Below are 15,532 nucleotides of genomic sequence, written 5' to 3'. Positions count from 1 at the left end.
TTTGCTTTTGGTAACATTCCGGACTCGTCCCTCCGACCTCGGGGCGGGCGAGGGCTCACCACGCCCGTGCGCGGAGGCAGGTTAGATAGCCACGGCGGGAGGGGCTGGGGGGGGCGGGGGGAGCAAGGGGCGACCCCGGCCGGTCATCCACACGCAACCTCCCAACCTGGAAACTTCAATGTCCGTATTCATCACGCCCTCTTCGCACCCAGCCCCCCTCACCCGAAGTGCTCCCTGGTCCCTGCCAGCCCTCCAGGTTGCGTATTAAAGAGGTATACGGGGTGAGGAGCCGGAGGTCCAACGCTGCAAAAGGCTGGGGAATAACTAATGAGCTGTGCAGCCCATTGATCCGGTGCATACTTCCTAATTAACTCTGAGTCACCTATTTGTGACAGCAATTCAAAGAACTGCACCAGGGATAAACTGCAACCCCGGCGCGCGAAGGCAACCCGGGGAGGGGGAGGCGGCCAGGCGGGGGGGCGGGGGGGGGGTGGAATTTGCTCCTAATCCTCCTAAAAGCAATTAGGGTGAGCGCTGCGCTGGCTACCTCTCGGGAAGGAAAAAAAAAAAAAAAAAAAGGAAGGAAAAAAAACCCACCCAGAGGCTCCGACAGCAGAACCGAAAGGAAATGAATCGATGTGTCGCAAGCGCGACGGCACCGGGCTCCAGTCAGATAGGCAAGCACCAGCCTCGGGGACGAGAGTAGGCGAGAGCGGTGGCCCCGAGGAGCGGCGCGGCGGGCAGCGGCGCGCACAAAGCTGCGGGGGCAGCGCGGGCTGGGAGGGGGGCAGCGCGGGCGGCGGCGACCCGGGTGCGGCGGAGCCACCGGCGGGGGGTTGCGGACGCAGCCACGGGGGCAGAGACCTCGCACCGCCCGCCCCCTCTCGCCCCCAGCTTTGTTCCCGAGCGACCCTGGCGGGGCACGGCTCTCCCCGGCCGCCCCCCGCGGTAGGGCCACGGGGAGGGGGCGGGGGGAAAAAAAGTTAATAGAAACCTTTGGAAAATCCGAGCTTGGCTACGTTGTGCGGGCTGGGCTTCCCCCTCCCCCCCCCTTTTTTTTTTAATACAAACACGGATACAAAAGCTGCAGGCTCCAAAGAGTAGATGAAAGCAATGAACGGAGTTTCTGGAAAAGATTCATTAGTGGGAATTAATGCTGCGAGGAGCTCCGAAGCGATACCATTAAAGCCAGTACCCACACTTTGTCAGTTTTACACAGCTCACTACGGTCTGGGCTTTTTTTTTTTTTTTTCCCCTCAGGGGAGGTGCTCTTCGCCTCCCCCTCGCCCCCTCCGCGATCACCAAACCCAGGATCCGACAGACATCGCGGAAACGAGAGAGAGGGAGGGAAAAAAACACACACGCACACGCACACATCGAGAAAGAAAAGAGGAACGTGAACGCTCCGCAGCCCTCGCCCCCGGACTCGCTCCGCGAACATCAAATGCATGCCTCATATGCTGCGCAGAGCCGCCCCACTTGGCCCCGGCTTCACAAAGCAGCCTCCGCTGCCTCCCTGCCTGGCCGTCCCCCTCCGGCCGGCCCTTTGATGGCAAGTCCCAAGCCTCCCTCCGGGTCGGTCTCTCAACTCCAAACTACATTTTAGGGCTGACTAAACTTCCGTGTCACGCCGGACCTCACGCCAGCACAGCTCCGCGCACGGGAAAGCCCCGGGCCGCCCTGCCCCACGTGCGCGGCGGCGCCCGCCCCGCCGGGGCGGAGGGAAGGGGGGGAGCGGCACCCGGGCTCTCCCGGCCAGGGGAAGGCAGCCTGCAGCGGGCTCTCCCCGCCGCTCACCTGTCCGCCGCCCCCGCACCGCCCGCTGCTCTGGACGGGGAGCGCGGGGCCCGTCCCGCCCGGCGCGGGAGCCGTCCCCGCTCCGCGGGTCGCCAGCGTTTTTCCTCGCTCGCCCCGGCCCCCGGGAGCCCCGCACCGCCGCTGCCCCGGTGCCTTCCCGATCGCAAAGTAGGAGACGACGGGAACACCGCCACCACCCCACACACAGGCGCACCGGAGAGCCGACAGCGCTACCAGCAGCCGCCAACCCCCCGCCGCCGCCCGCCCCCCCCACCGCCGCCCGCCCCCCCACTACCCCCACCACGCCGCCCCAAACAGGCATCTTTACAACCAACTGCCTTCCAAACTTCCCCTCCGCCGCCGCAGCCCCGGAGACGCACCGGGAGATCCCTCTCCCCCACGCCGCCGCCTGCCTGCCACTCCCGCCCGAGCCCCGCTGCCCCGCGCCGTAACTTTCGGCCGCCGCGGCGCCGTCCCCGCGGCGGGGCGAGGGGAGCCTCGCGGCCGCCCCGTCACCGCGGGACCCGGCGGCGGCGCTTCCTCACGGGAGCTGTTCGCGGAGCGGTGCACTGACCTTCCTGCCGCGCCGCGGGGCTGCGGCGTGCGCGGTCCGCGCCGCGGGTCTTACACCGTCGCCTCGCCCTGCTGCTCTCCCAGGAAGGGCAGCCCCGTCGGGGGTGGGGGGGGAGAGGCAAGAAAAGTTTCCCGAGCCCCCTCCCCCTCTCCGTGGGTGCGTGTGTCGCGGCTTGCCCCGGCGCGGGCGGGCCAGGGAAGGGGTGCGGGAACGCAGGGAGCTGCGGGGGGCGGGAGCGCGGCCGCCGCCTGCGCCGACGGGGCAGGTGCCCGCGGGAAGGGCTTTGCTTCTCGGCTGGGCTGCGCTCAGCAGCGGGAGCGGCAGCCCGCGATGCTCATTCCGGCTGCCGGCTCTGGTTTGGCAGCGCCATGTTGCTGGCTTGCTCCGGGCGAAGTTCCTGCGCTGGCGAGCGCGGCGCTCCCCACATCTCGCCCGCGCCGCCGTCTCCCGTGCCCTGGCCGCCGCGGCTTTGTGTGTGTGTGGCTGGGGATTTAATTCTCCTCCTCCTCTTCTCCTCCTCTCTCTCCCTCTCTCTTTTTCTTCCTCTCCCCCCCCCCCTCCCCTCTTTAGTCCGCCGGGAAAGCCGCTCTTCCTCACCTTGCCGCTGGGAGACCGGGCTCCGTCTGCTGCACGCTGCGCTCCCCTCGCATCCCCCCTCCCTCTCTCCCTCCTCCTCCTCCTCCTCCTCCTCCTCCAGCCGCCGCCTCCCCTCCCTTCCCCTCCCCCCGGGCAGGCGCTGCACCGAGGGAGCCGCCGCCAGCAGCAGCGGCAACGGCAGCAGCAGCAGCAGCGCCGCCACCGCTTTTTCCCTCTGCAAGTTTCCCCCTCCCCTGGCTGCGTTTCCCTGACCAGCCAGGCAGGGCTCGCCCGGCCGCGCACCCGTTCTCCCCCCCTTGCCCTGACTAATTGATTTGCGCCCCTCGCCAGCCCCTCGCCTCGCCCGCTCCCCGCGGCTGGCACAGGTCGCTGCCGAGCTGCGGTGCCCCGGGGGTACTCCGCGCTCCCCGGCCGGCGGGGTGAGGAAAGCCGCCCCCCCGCCCCGCTGATACTCCCCTCGCTCGCTACCCAGAAGGCCAGTGGAGATCCGCAATTACCATAAAGCTCCGCTCACTCCGCTCCACCAAGCTGTCAAAACCCCGGCGGCGGCGGCGCTGCCAGACACCGCTGCGAGGCTCCGCGGCGGGTTGCGCCGCGCTGCCACCCCCCGCCGCCCCGCTCGCCTCGGCCCCGCCGCCGGACGCCCCCGCGCCTCTCGCAGCGCTCTCCCCCCGCGCGCCCCGCCGCACCGCGGCGCCCGGGATCACGCCCCCCGCAGTACAGCCCGCGCCCCCACCCCGACCTGCCGGCTCCGGGATCCCCCCGTCACGCAAGGGCATCCCCGCCGGCCCAGGACCCGCCGAGGGCTTGCAGCCGTCCTTACCCCCTGCAGGGGTCATGGCGCGCACGGACCCTTTCTCCCGCAGCCTCCCACCCGCAGAGGGGTTCCCCGGCCCCGGGGCCCCTCTCTAGGCCCACCCGCCGCCCCCAACTTCGCGTGATCCGCGGCACAGCCGCGCCGATATACGCGTTTTCCCCCCGGTCCGCTTCTCCGAGCTCTGAATCGGGATGGAAAAAAAGCCACTCGTTTGTCAACGTCTGCATTGCGGGGGGGCCGGGGGGGGACCTTATTAAAGCGCGTTTTCGCCTGATCCGGCTTTGGCAGCCCTTAACGCGCTTTCTGCTACGTGTGAGCGGTGTGGCAACCCGGGGTGGGATGGCAGCCGAAGCGCCGTTTCCCTCTCTGGCATTTCTACGGCTGCTTTAAGATTTCTGCCCGGGTTGTGGAGCCCTTTAATCTCCGGGTTGATAGTTATCCGCTGCATCTATTTACTTTGGCAAGGCAACTTTTGGCTCGGCGAGCTCCACTCGTAAATTTCAGGTTCATAACGCCCATCCCCGCCGATATTCCCGGGTTTGGTCCCGCGGATGCCGCGGCGCGGAGGCTCCCGGGGCGGCCCCGGCCTCAGGGCCAGGCGGGCCCTTGGCTCCGCAGCTCCCCCGCACCGCCCGGCGCCTTCCCGGGGAAGCGGGAGTTTTGCCACCTCAGCGCCGCCGGCGCCGCATCCAGCCCTTCTCGCCGCCGCGCCGTGTGGGAGCGACTGCCAGCCAAACACCGGGCGATTAACACGGACAATTCGCCCCGGGGGGGATTTTTAATCGCCACGTTCAGGACCCTGCGCGTAAAAGGCTGCTGAGACGCTGCGAGCTGCAAAAGCTTTCCCCGCCGAGAGCGCGCAAGCAGCAAGGAGGGCGATGAGTGTTCAGCGCCAAAGCAGGACTGCCGGGGCTGCCTGCCTGCTCTCCGCCGCTACTGCTTGATAGAAGACCAGGAGATCCCGAAAGTTGTCCCTAACAAAGACATCCCACCCCCCCAATCCATAAGTTTATAATCGAGAATCTAAGCCTCGTCTGGAAAAAACGTGGGGGTCACCAGATGCTCGGGGAGGGGGACACGGTGTACACCCCACACACGCGCACACCCGGGTCGTGGCCAGAGGGTTAGCATTTCATTAAACTGCCATCACGAGGCTTTAGGTTTTCGCCACGTCTCTCTTAAAAAACTCGCCCGTCTCAAAGCAGAAGTGAAATATCCACCGCCTGAAACCCGAAACTCCAGCCGCACCGCTCGGCTTCCTCGCAGGGGAGCCCAGGGAGCCGCCGAGCGCGGCGGCCAGGCTGCGGTGCCGACGGGGCGTACGGCCCCGGGCAGCGTCCGGGTTTGATCCCGGCGCGGCGGGCCACGCATCTGAAAAGGCTCGCACAGGTTTTTTTAATCTCCGATAACAAGCAGAAGGACACCTGGCCTATTACGCTATAAAGCTATTTTTTATAAAGATGTTTTAGGGCTAGACATTAAAAGTTATTAGACTGAACACACGTGAGTTACAGGCACACAGCTGGAGGAAAGGCCTCTGCTGGTTTGTTGGGTTTTTTTTTCCCTTTCCTAGGGAGAACCTCATTAAAATTGCTTCTTTCGGTAGGAAAGCAGAACTAGCGTGTCTCCCGGCGAGGTGGCCGTAGCCGCGGCTTCCTGGCTGCGTTGATCCGGGCTTTGTCTGTCCCCACAGGTCTGGAACCGCGATGCCATCGGCCCGCACTTGTATCACAGAAGTCGCACACTTCCCTTTTCCCGGGCTGCGAACTCCGGATCACATGTGTGCGCCTACAGCGTGTGGCTGGGTGGTTGGGGATGCGTTTTTATTTTTTTTTTAACTAATGACTTCAAGTTATCTCGGGGTAAACTCGCTCCACTTTTATTTTTAAGCGTAGTTAAACTTTCTTTCTTCGTGCACGCAGTTTCCTCCGTGGAGGGGAGGAACAGACCCGCGCTTGTTTGCCTCTGTGCCTTTTTTGTTCCCCGGGTCCCCGAGCTTTGCAGCAGGAGGCTGGCGGCTCCTGGCGAAGACATTGGGGCTTCAGTTCGCTCCTCCCGCGGCCTGGCTCGGCCCGGCTGCGCGCCGCGCCGCCTTCCCCTGCCGCGGGTGAGCCAGGCACCGCCGAGCTAACCTCGGAAAATTCAGAGCATGCTCTTGCCTTGCGGATTACACCACCACCACCACCACCCCCGCTCCGGAGGGAACTGACCCCCGGGTCAGGCCGCTGCACACTGCTTTCTCCCCGGGAGCGGAGGGGGGGCTCCGCGCACAGATGCTTGGGGCTCCGCGCTGCTGCCGCTGCTGCTGCTGCCGCCACGGAGCCGGGCGAGGATGCGCTCGCAAAAACGGCTGCTCCGATAATGCTAAGTACTTAACCTCCTCGTAAAGACAAATCCATTGTTAATGGCAGAATGGGCTTCTCGCAGGAGGCTTCCAAGTGGGATGGCTTTACGCCGGCTCTCATTTACCTCCAGCGCCGCCTCTAATTGGAACACACACACACACACACTGCCCCCGGCCCGCGCACCTCAGAAAGTTGGGGGTTAAACGGCAGGAGTAGCGAGGCCGGGCCCCGGCACCCTCCACGGCCGCTCCCCTGCCCGCCAAACGGCAACCGGAGCACGCGGGTCTCCCGAGCACGGGAAATGAGAGAGAGGGGAGACAGGCGCTGCGAAGGTAAAATGAATTAATGCGAGCGAGGTGCTCAGACAGCCTGGTGATGAGTGCTAGGAAAAGCCTATAAATAACAGATCACTGTCCTAAGCTCTGAATTGCCCTGCTTGAGTGTGTCTTAAATCAGACCTTTATCATTGCTTATTGTAAGGCAGTGGAATTTAATGGAAGTGTAGAAATCTGAATAACAAAACAAGACAAGCCTCAATTGGCGTTATACAGGGTCTGCACCGCTTTCAGACCTGACACGGTGCCAGCATATTGTTACACCGACATGCAAACTCCCCGTGCAATCAAGGGGGTTTTGCATAGCAGAAGTACTATAATTTTACTTCGTAGTTCATGGCTACTCTGTTGACAGGAGATCCATTATTTTCTCTCCCTCTCCCCAGAAGAGCCCGAGACGCGCTCGGTTCACGGACTAAGCGCCGCTATCTTTCTTACAAAGCCGAATGACAAATCTCTCCGGTTGTGTTTGCTTTGCTCCGCGCCTCTTCCCCGAACCACTGAAGAGCGGAGATGCCCGTGATCCTCCGGGCCCCGTTTGCCGCTCGGACCGGACAGCCCGGGAGGGACAAGCAGGCAAACAAACACACGCACGCCTCGGCCAGCCTCCAGCCGGGAAGCTCGGCCTGCCGCCCGCCGCCCGGGGCCGGCTGCCGCCGCGGCGGGGGAAGCGCTTGCCGGCCCGTGCAGAGCTCGGTGGGGAAGGCGCAGCGCCGAGCCCACCGGGGCGGCCGCGGGGGGACGGGCTGGAGGCACGGCCCCTGCCCGGGGTAAGAAAGGGGGGCGGCAGCCCGCTGCAGGATAAGGGCAAGCTAGCTGCGAGCTGCCCCCTCCACCTCTCCCACTTGCATACCTCGGCCATTTTGTCTGCTTGCGGCGCGCCTGTGTCCCGTCCCCCCCCACCCCCCCCACCCCGCCCCCGCCCCGTCCCCTCGGGCAGAGCGCTGCTGCGGGCCCCTGCCCCGGGCGCGGGGGCCGGGCGCTGCCGGCGGCGGGGCGGGCGGGCCGGCCGGCCAGGAGGAGGTGAAAGCAGGGCCGCCGGCAGCCCCGGCCGCTCCTGCCAGCGGGGAGATGCAGCCGCTAGGCAAGGCCCTGCAGGGGAGGGGGCGTGCGCCGCACAAGTCTGAAGAGGAGTAAAAATAGCGCCGGCGAGGTTGTCGCTCTCCTCGCCTCCCCCCAGCGCGGCGGGGGGCAGCGGGCGGCGCGGGGGGGGGCTCGGCGGGGGGGCGCAGACCGAGGACAAGGGCTGAAGCCAGACAAAACCCCTGGCCCGGCCGGAGAGCAGTGTGGGAGAGGTTGAGCCTTCGACTCTGAAGGCGATGCGCGGGAGCCGGGGGCTGCGCCCCCTTTTCCCGGTGGGGTCCCTCAGCCCCGGGGGGCGCCGGCTGCGCCCCGTCTCCGTCCCTCGGCGGCCTGGGAAGGAGCGGCAGCGAGCGGCGGCTCGGCGGAGGCACGGCAGTCAGCACGCTCCTGGGTTTAAATATAATACGGCGGCCGGGGGAACCGCCATGGTTTGAAGGTGTGTTTGTGCAGACTACAGCTTGTATGTTAATAATTGGATACAGTCGATGAATCACCTCCGTCCTCCTTCTGGTTTTGTTTTTGTGTTGTGTTTTGTTTCGGAGGGGGTGGGGAGAGAATGCGAGGAGACGATGCCGTGGCTCGGCGCTGAATACCAATTCTGCACCCGGGTTCATAAACACTGGGGTTATTCACTCGCCCCAGAGGTGACAGCGGAGGCCTCCGCCGGCCTCCGAGCCCGCGCCCCGCGGCGCGGCCCCCGGGCTCGCCGCCGTGCCGAGCGGGATTTGCGCCCCGGCTGGAAGCCCGCAGCAGCGGGTGGCTCGCCGGGGTGCATACATATGAAATTGGAGCCTGCAACATCAAAGCGGCAGTGGAGCGGGGGCAGGGAGAGGCTCTCGGTGTGTACACGTGTGTACTTTTCCAGAGAAAAGTCCCTAATTTTTCAATTCGGATCCCCCCCCCCCCCCCCCATCACTCGCATGGCAGACACGCGGAGACATTCTTTAGTCCTGTACTTAACACTTCACAGTGTTTTTAGCAATTAAGGCGAGAGGGGGGTGGGTATAAAGATAAGCCACTTTTTCGCCCTGCAAGTGTGAAAGATAAGATAACAGTAAGCTGGGGCAAAACGTCTGCTTACAGCCTCCCCCCAGCGATTCTGATCGGTCACCTCTTATCGCAGAAAATGTTCATTTCGAAAGCAGCTTCAAAAAACCAAGGGAAAATAAAAGTATTTTCCGTACAGAAATGCCATTTAAAACCCCGTTCCCACTTCATCTCCCAACGTCGCGTCCCTGTCCCCCCCCGCCGTCCCCCCCTGCCATCGCGGTACCCAAACCAGGGCAGCAGCCGCCTCCCAGCGCGCCTCTCGGAAATTGCCAAACACGCAGGTAATCTGAGGACTGAAACCTGCCAGGCTCGGAGATTAGCAGCGCGCCCCGCTCCGCGGCGCTCCCCGGCCCTGCCCGCCCGCCTCCCCCGTCGCAGGCGGGGGATGCGGCCCGCCTTACTGGCCCCTCGCTGCCCGTAAAGCCGGCAAGGAGCTGCGCTGGGGGGAAGCCCCACGCCGGCCAGCACACGCGGCGGCGGGTGAGGCAGAACGACAGCCGGGCTGCCTTTTCCAGGTCGTTTCGCTGCAGCACCCCCGACGGCATCGGGACGGCGATGCTCCCCCGCCTGCCTGCCCCCAGCCAAGCTGCAGGATCTGTTGGCGGCGGCCGCGCTCGGCGTCGACTCGCTTATGCTTCCCCCCCGCAAGCCCCCCCAGCCGCTTCCCTACCCAGCGGCCGCCCCCACGCCCCACCGCCCGGCAGGCACACTCGGAGGCCGCGGGCGGGCACGGCGCCCGACGCTACACGGCGGCGGGCCTGCCCTCCGCGGCACCGGGCAGGGCCCCACCGCGCCCGCCCCGCGGGCAGGATGCGGGCACTGCTCCTCCCCGGCCGCCGGGCAGCGGGGCTCAGTGCGCCCACGCCTGCCGCCGCCGCGGCCACGGCCGGGCCTACGCGCTGCCTCTCCGTCCCCGGGGGCTTCCCCCCGGGCCCGGAGTTCCCCCCTCCCGTCCTCGAGCCGTCGCCACCTGAGATAAGCCGAGGTGCCGAATAGGAAACGCTTCCCAACAGCTCCCCGAGGGCAAGGCGCGGCTATGCCGTGCCCTCACTGCCCTGGGAAACCTCTGCACCGGCCTCCACGCCAGGCAGTGGAGTGTGTGTGGTGTGGGCGGGTGGGCATCCCCTCATCCCCCGGCAAAGCCACATCCAGGGCCCTGCACGGGAGCCGGGAGAGCAGGGACGCCCCGCAGCCCCGAAGTGGTCGGGGCCACAACATAGCCGGGGTGGCTCGGTGGGGAGCTGAGGCGGTGGGGGGGCCTCGCCGGGCTCACCGCATCCCCCGTCTCCTCCCGCCGCCCTTCTCAGAAACCCGTCGGTGCCGCGCTCTCGAAGTGAGTGGGTCAGCAGCTGATGACAAGGGGAAAAAAGAAGAGAGCGAGCTAGCGAAAAAAAAACCCACCACCTTCCCAAACCCTAGCCTGGAGAGATTACTCATCCCCAGAGTTCCCCTAAGTCAGAGAAACTTGGCCAAGTCCCAAGGCCGAGCCGTTAGCCCAGTCTGAAGCTCCCCGGGCACCTTCCGCCGCGGGGCCAGGGCCGTAGGGCGCGGTGGGGGCGCAGGGCCGGGGCCGGCGGGGAGCGCACATCCCCATCCCCGGCGCTCTTCGCGCTCGAGTTATTGTGGAGCGTTTTATCTTCACAGTCACATCGGCAGCTAACGAAGCTCGGCGGCTGCAGCCCACACGACTTTGGTTCTCTGCATTTATCCTTCAATAAAAGCCGATTCCTTTATTAGAAACAGGAGACGTGTCTCCTACCGCCCCTATCAAATCCCAACTGGCAAGGCGCAGCCGACACCTCCCCCTCAGCCCCCCCTGCCCGAGGGGGCAGGCGACACCACCCCACGGCCTACGCCCCCCCTCCCTCCGGACCCCCCACCGCGAGCATCCCGCTCTCCCCCTCTCCAGCCCCCTCACGAACAGGGGCAGCCCTCGCCCCCTTCCAGCGGGGCGGCCAACGCCCCCTCCCCGACATCCCCCCCGGGCAGGAGGCAGCCGAGGCCAGCCGGCCCCTAGCCGCTGCGCGCCCCCCGCCCCAAACACCCCGCGCCGGCACGGGCAGCTGCCTCCCCCCCTTTCTCTCCGCCAAATCAATCGCCCCCACCAGGCGCACCCACACGACTTTCGTTCCCCTGCATTTATCGTTCAATAAAAGTCGTTTCCTTTATTAGAAACAGAGGAGACGCTTCTCCCACCGCCCTCACCTCATGCCCCCTCCGCGGGCACAGCCGGCAGCCCCCCTTCCACATCGCCCCCCGCAGAGCAGGGCCCGCCCCCCCCCCCCCCCCGCTCCCACCACCGCCGTCCCCTAAAAATAACAATAACAGTAATAACAATAATAACAGCCACCGTCCCCAGCAGTCGCGGCAGCCAGCCCCCCCCCCCCCCCCCCCCGCTTTCCACCGAGCCCAGCCACCCCCTCCCCTTCCCTCTCAAATCCCCCATCGCTAGGCACAGCCAACCCCCCCCCCCCCCGCCCTCCCGCCTTTCCCCAGGCGCAGCCAACGACCCAGCAAATCCCTTCGCCAGGCACGGCTCGGCCCCCGCCCGCCTCGCAGCCCCCCCCGGGCACCGAGCAGGTCTGCGCGGCGGCTGCTTGCGCGACTCCGATCGGAGCTGCCGCCGCCGCTACCGCGCGGGGAAGCTTTCCCCGGGCGCCGCCGGGAGAGCCGGTGCTCGGAGGATGCCAGCCCGCCTCGCTGTGCCGTGCCGTGCCGTGCCGTGCCGTACCGTACCGTACCGTGCCGTGCCCCTCCTCCGCCCCGCGACTGCGGGGGGAGCGCCCGGCGGAGATCTCCCCGCCGAGGAGGGGCCGGAACGGAGCGCGCTCTGTATCGCATTAAATTAATCGCCCGGCTCCAGAGGAGGCAGGTGATTCTACCAAACACAATGAGGGGTTTGAGCGCTGCGGAATAAAGCGCCGTTCATGGGGCCGTGGGCGGCAGTGCCCGGCTCCGCCGCGGGATTGCTGGGTCCCGGGGGATCCCAGCGCTGCTCCTCGCTACTGGCCCCAGCGCGGGGAGCCCCGGCTCGGCGCACCCCACCCTCGCTCTCAGGATGGATAAAGGAAGGGCACGGGAGGGGGAAGCGGCGAGCAGCGAGCAGCCGCCCTGGCAGAGGGGTAGCAGCAGCCCTCGAGGACGGGAAACAGGGTAGGGGGGAGCTGTAGGCAGCCCCCCGCCGTGCACCCCCCGGGGGCGGCCCCCTGGGGTGGGAATGAGCATAAGCCTCTCGCGGGGGGGCAGGGGCCGAGCGGCGGGGACCGCGCAGCCCTCAGGCAGGGCCGGGCGGTGGGGAGCGCGGGGCCCCCGGGCGGCCTCCGGGCGAGCGGTGCGGTGCGGGCGGCGCTGCCCGGGTTCAGGCGGTGGCGGGCGTTGTTTTCCTCGGAGAGCGGAGGAGGAGGAGGAAATCTCCGGTTTTTTAATGAGGGGGTGCAGCAGCGCTGAGCGCTGGGATTACACGGCAAGGAGACAGAGCTGCGGGCTGTGCGTGCGCGCAGGGCTGGTAGTCTCCGCCCGTCTGCCTGCTAATCGCACGTTTTCCGCTGTTAAAAAGAAACCAAGACGCTGTGGCCGAGCCCAGCGCTGTCTCTGTGACTGTGACATGAAAAGATGGCGCTCTCTCCCCTCCCCCAGCCTTCCTCTCGGTTTACACTTCCTCCCCAACAGCTTTTGCCTTCCAGTTTCTTTAAAACCCTCTTTTCTCCCTTCCTTCCCCCCCTCTCACCCGGCCGGATACCACAGGCTTCCCAGCCGATCGGTGGGTCTCCCTCGGTTGCGACGTTTTTAGAATGTTTTTTAATCTCTATCTCGCTCTTTTCTCCTCTCTTTTCTCGGAAACCTCGATCTTCCCCTCTCTGTCTCGCTCTTTTGTGAACTTCTGCCCTACTGGGAGGCAGTTTGCGGGGGGCGGGGGGGAATATGTGAGGAAGCGCGGGGAGGGGGTTACCCCGCCGCTTCTTCCCCCCCCCTCCCATTTCCTCTCTCTCCCCCCAGGCAGCGGGGGCAGGGAAGCAGCCGGATCGCGGAGCGTGCGTGTCGGGGGGCAGGAAGGAGGCTCCGGGAGGTGCCTGCCCGCCCCGGCGACCTGGTCACGCTGCGGCTGCCCCCGCGCTGTGGGAGCTCCCGCTGGGCGGGGGGGGAGCTGCGCTGGGGCTGCGCGGCGGTGGCAGCCCCGTCGGAGGAGTTTACCTGTCTAGAAATGTTTTACGGTGCTGCGCGCACCAAGGTGGTCCCGGCCCCCGGAGCGGGTCCCCGGGACTGACCGCGGCCCCTCCCCGAGGCAGGAGGGCTGTTCCACCGCCTTCCACCTCGTTCTCCACGTTCATCACCAGACCGTTCCAAGTGCTAAGTTGTGGGGTTTTTTTTTTTCCTTTTTTTTTTAAAGCCTGCAAATTAAATTCAGCGCCGCTCTCTCCTATTTTAGTGTCTGTTATGTTAATTGCACTTAGCGCTGTGGCGCTGCTCGCCAGGGATGCATGAAGGCCTCGGAGATTAACCGCAGGCTCCTGCTCGGACCTTCCTCAGCCAGCAGCGAGTTGCGAGGGGCTGCTGGGGAGTTTGCACAATCTCGTGTGCTGTCGGGGTGTGCTGCTGCTGGCCGGTCGCTCTGAATCCGGGCCCAGCGACTCCTGGTTTGGAGGTCAGGCTGGCAGCGGCTCCCTGTGCGCCCGCAGATCTATTTGTGTAAGGATTTGCATTGCGGGAGGACAGGTATTTTTCCTCCCCGTGGATGGTAAAAATGCAAAATTAGCGCGACTGTTTCTAGGCAGAGACGCCACGATTACGTGATCTCGCTGAACCTGTCGGTTCTGCTTTCTGGAGCAGCAAGGAAACCGGACACCTTCATCAATGACTCCTGGAGCCGTTCTCCCGGGCGCTCGCCGTATTTATCACCATCTAACCCCAAGCAGCCTGCCAGTGCCGTGTCGCAGCCCCTGCCCTGCCCGGGGATGTCCGTGCGGCCAGCTTTGCCCCGCGGAATTACCCGGCCTCTCCGCGAAGGAGTGGGCATGTGTGGCCTTCCCAGACGCTTCCTTTCTCCAGTGCCTACTTCATCTATTCGTTATCAGGGGACGGCGTGTGGAGTGACTGAGCCTAATAAGTTGTCCACTTGTTCATTTCAGGAGCATTGATTTCTGGTTCCAAGGCACTCTGTTCTAGCACTGGCTACAGCTGCGGGGCATTTCGCAGCTGGTCTTTCGCCTAGACAAATATCAGCGAGAATGTGAGCATTATTAGCCACATAAATAAATCATTAACGTGCACACAAATGTTATTTTAGCATAACTTCCAAGCAGAAAATATCCCGATGGGGCAAGACGGAGAGGCGCGTTGCGCTGGACCGGCCCCGGCACAGCCTGGCCGGCAGCGGCGAGCAGGGGTCGGCGCCCCCCCCCAGCGCGGAGCCAGGAGATCGGCACTGCTCCCCCGCTCCCGATTGAACATTAACAGGGCCGGCCCGCCGTGGCACGGCCGCGGGGCCTTGCCTCGCAGACCTTTGTCTACTCTCCCGAGGCCGGGCGGGGACGGCGGGCGCTTTTCTCCCCAAACGCGACGACACTAATGAGATTACCGGCCGGCTGGCCGCAGCTGATGCCGCGGAGCGCAGAGCCCGCGGGCAGAGCCCGGCCCAGCCCAGCCGCTGCGCCTCGTTAACGCGGGGCCCACGGCAGGAACGACGTTCGCTTTTGGCCTCCCGCGAAGGGCTGCGGGCCCCCCCCGTGCCCCGGCGGCGGGGAGCGGCAGCCGCCGCCGCCGCCGCCCGGGCCGCGCTCGCCCTGCCCCGCGGAATCCCGCGGGTGCCAGTAAAGCCCTGCCTGGGAGCCCTGCCAAGGCGGGCTCGCTTTGATATGCCGCGCCACGGCCGCTCCTCCGCTTGCTCCTAATCACGCAAATGCGAGCTTGCTCCGGCACTCTGCGTAATAAATACTGAGCGTATTTCGCCGGGCTCCCAAAGTAAATATTGTATCGGAGAAGCGGGGCTGCGCTGGGAAGCTGAAATCTTCCACTTTTTCGCACTTAGCAACCGACTGGAGCGTTGTGCGCTCCCTCCCCGAGCCAGGCTCGGTGTGATTTACTTTCTGGTTGCGATGCAGATATTCGCTTGTCAGTTCAAGGGCAGGACAGAAACTGTGCAAGCGGAGTCTTGTGAACGGAAATCTCTCATTTACGAGGTTCTGCTCCACCACCAAAAGCCACCCTCCAGCACCTTTGTTCTGCACGCAGCTGCTTTTATCCGCCCAGCCCCCGCGCGCCCCAGCCGCATCTCCATCCGACCCTTCTTTCCCTGTCTCGCTCCTCAGATGGATTCCCAATCTTTTCCTGACTGACCCTGGGGGAGGCGGCGGGGGGGACGGGGGGGGGACACGACGGGGCGACAAGGGGGAGGGAGACCTAGAGAGGTTGATGATGAATGACAAGGCAAATGATAAAAGCCGAAGCGACAGCAAAAGCAAACAGAAGTGGTCTCTGCTCTCTCGCAGGGCCCAGCCCCGTCCACAGCCACGGGAGTCGCGCCTGTGCCATGAGAGCAAGGTTGGCCTCCGCAGGCAGCCCGGCTTCTCCGGGGCGAGATAAACACATTTCGGTCACGTGGCGAGCCTATACCGTGCCATGCTCCTATTTGCCTTCCCCGCTCTCTTTTCACAATAACATGCCATCCGCCAGCCAGCTCCGAGGCTAACCTCACCTCCCCTGGCGCCCGGCCAACCCGCCCGGGCCCGGCCAGTGCGGCGAGAAGCTGCGGGGCTCCCGAGGAGGCTGCACCCCGGCCCAGGGCTGCCTGCATCCCAAGCCGGGGCTGGGGCACGGTCCAGCTGCATCCCGGTCTGCGGCTTGGCCGGGGACGGGCTGGACCGTGACTCGGGACTGGGGCAGGGGGGCTGGCTGCACCCCAGCGGGAGCAGGGGCCGGGGCTGGCCGCATCCCCGGG

General features: G+C 65.5%; 1 protein-coding gene across 8 annotated transcripts in view; it reads right to left on the bottom strand.

Moving 5' to 3' along the window:
* Positions 1 to 15,532, bottom strand: part of BCOR (BCL6 corepressor) — an 83,303-nt gene that overhangs the window by 56,227 nt on the left and 11,544 nt on the right. For 6 of the 8 annotated variants that reach the window (XM_056327901.1, XM_056327906.1, XM_056327908.1 and 3 more), the window contains exon 1: positions 2,969 to 3,047. The exons of 1 other annotated variant lie outside the window; for it this stretch is intronic. The gene's annotated coding sequence lies outside the window, so the exon portion shown is untranslated. Of the gene's footprint in view, positions 1 to 2,371; positions 2,925 to 2,968; positions 3,048 to 15,532 lie in introns of those variants that run through there. One more of the 8 variants, XM_056327903.1, reaches the window with a different exon arrangement.

The sequence above is a fragment of the Falco biarmicus genome, chromosome 2 (assembly GCF_023638135.1).
Source record: "Falco biarmicus isolate bFalBia1 chromosome 2, bFalBia1.pri, whole genome shotgun sequence".
Lineage (NCBI taxonomy): Eukaryota > Metazoa > Chordata > Aves > Falconiformes > Falconidae > Falco > Falco biarmicus.
The sequence above is the reverse complement of the archived record's forward strand: the minus strand, read 5'-3'. Positions and strand labels throughout refer to the sequence as shown.